Below are 2500 nucleotides of genomic sequence, written 5' to 3'. Positions count from 1 at the left end.
GAGAGAGAGAGATTGGGCCAGGTAGTGTTTGCGGACGTGTGGGTGGATGAGGGTGAGTTAGCTTGAGCTGAACACGCCAAAAGTCGTTACAAAAGCCACCGCTCCAGGCCAAGATTATTCACCTGGCATCCGGCCAGCTTACAAAGAGGTGTGTCGCTAGGTCTGAGCATTTATGTGTCTGTGTGCGTGTGCGCGCATGCGTGTACAAGCATTGTGTGTGTGTGTGTGTGTGTGTGTACACACGTTCAGTGTGCGTGCGTGCGTGTGTGTGTGTGAGTGGAAGTGTGTGTGTGTGTGTGAGTGGAAGTGTGTGTGTGTGTGTGTGTGTTAGTGGAAGTGTGCTTTTTGTGGTGAACATTACCGCTCCACAGGGACGTCTCTAAAACAGCTGGGTACTTCTGTTCAAACATCACGTGATTATCCCTTCATTTTCTTTGTCTGCCCCCTTTTCTTCCTTTTATCTGTCTCTCTCTCTTTCTTTCTCTCTCTCTCTCTCTCTTTCTTTCTCTCTCTCTCTCTCTCTCTCTCTCTCTCTCTCTCTCTCTCTCTCTCTCTCTCTCTCTCTCTCTCTGTGACACACACACACACGCACATACCCACAGAAACACAGGCTCTCTCTCTCTCTCTCTCTCTCGCTCATTTTCCTGGCATAGTTTCACAAAAGAATACTCCACAACATGTTGCCTTTTCGGCCTGTCGTCCCTGAAACGTAGTGGGAGAGGTGTTTTGATTGGAAGAGAACGGGAGGGAGAGAACAGGCTGTCCTTCCCCATAGCACTCTGTCGCCCTTTTCACCATCAGGGGAGAGCAAGAGAGGAACACTAGCACTGATTTACCCCCTGCTCCTCTAATCGTTTGCACGCATGCACGCACGCACGCACACACACGCACACACACACACACAAACAAGGTGAAAGAGCACACGAGGAGATCATACTGAAGCAGTCTCTATCACTTAAGTGTAAATGGTTTGTAATCAGTTGGAAACGGTGACATAATATTAACACACACCTTATTGATAATATTGCCATTATACAATATAAAATCATACTATCTTATACAGTAAGTTTAAAAAGCCTCTTCCAGACATTCCTTTGTCTACATGCTCTCTTCAACCTGCAGCCACCACCGAACTCAACACACTCCAGTGCTCTTTTATCTGTCTAGTGTGGTTGTGTGAACAGACCTTATCAGGGGTTAATGCTTTCTGACCTTTGCACACACTTCTTTGACATTTTGTTTTTTATAATCGGTGAGATTAATTCAGCTAAACCATAAGACCTTTATGTGTTCAGGAGCAGAGCCACATGTAAAGTCTACCAAACGATGCCGCAGAGGAAGATACATTTCCATGCTGGTTGAGATTGGGGAAAAAAAGAAAACATTTCTCAGCCCCACCGTCTTACGAGTGTGGTTTCCTGAATGGAGCGTAAAGAAGATATTATCACGGCGATGATGGCTATTTGCGGTTTCGGCTCGATTTGTTTTTATTTCGATTTCACAGTCATTGCCTCATTGCCCTTGGCCCCCTTCTCTCAGGCCTAATGAGTTGTTGCAAAGAAAATGATGATGAAATGGTGTTGCTGCCCATGTGCCTGTGGTGCATCTCAATCTCTTTCCTACCGTCGTTTCCTTCACCCTTGGGCCTCGTTCTTTGCCATCATCCCTTCACTTCTCCCGAGGAAGAACACAAAGCCGGAGTGGAGGGATGAAGGCTGGAGGAATCGAGCACTGTGTTCAGGCCTGTGTCTGTTAGCCTCATTATCATCGACTTTCTAATCTCCTCGAGACTTGGTCTGACCAAGGGCATAACAATTAACCTTTTCCAAACGGCATGATTGACCCTGGGTTTGCTACTGGTTAATTGGTTTCTGACAAAGTGGGTGGAGCTCCCAATTTTTCTGGAGATCAGAAACGATATTTACATTGCTCTTGGCCTGACTAGAAACAACACCGAAGGTGTTGCGTCACTAGGAGGGCATGGCCTTTCTAATGTCTGTAGCATCTCAACGCCATACTCACCACACTCATTCTTGATGACTCAAATGGAATTTACTAGGAAGAGAAGGAAGTTCCTATGCACAGTCAATACCCAGGGTGTTGGTTATGCGCAGTCATAACTAATCCAGGAAGAAGTCGACGAATCATTACAGACTGGTGGACTGAAATTTGCTCACTGAAAAAAACCAGCAATTGTCAAATGGTTGGGGCATTGACTTTTATGCCGAAGCCCCAGATTTGACTCCGGCCCAAGGTCATTCCCCGATCCTCCCCCATCTCTCTCTTCCACTCGCCTCCTGTCACCATTTCACACTAATCTGTCTAATAAAGGAATAAAGGCCCCTAAAAAATTTTAAGCCCATCAGTGATTCATCAACTTCGTGTCTGGACATCCCTGATAAGGTGGCACCTCCAGGACAGAAGACTGAGGAAGCAGCTGGAGGATTGATATTGAGATGAAGCTTTCTGTCTGTGCCCAGGCCAGACTCTATATCATGAT

The 2500-nt window shown here is 46.3% G+C and overlaps 1 protein-coding gene across 2 annotated transcripts in view; it reads left to right on the top strand.

Moving 5' to 3' along the window:
* Nucleotides 1–2500, top strand: part of prex1 (phosphatidylinositol-3,4,5-trisphosphate-dependent Rac exchange factor 1) — a 136437-nt gene that overhangs the window by 72094 nt on the left and 61843 nt on the right. The gene's annotated exons all lie outside the window — the stretch shown is intronic.

Source organism: Engraulis encrasicolus, chromosome 10, assembly GCF_034702125.1.
Source record: "Engraulis encrasicolus isolate BLACKSEA-1 chromosome 10, IST_EnEncr_1.0, whole genome shotgun sequence".
Classification (NCBI taxonomy): Eukaryota; Metazoa; Chordata; class Actinopteri; order Clupeiformes; family Engraulidae; genus Engraulis; species Engraulis encrasicolus.
The sequence above is the reverse complement of the archived record's forward strand: the minus strand, read 5'-3'. Positions and strand labels throughout refer to the sequence as shown.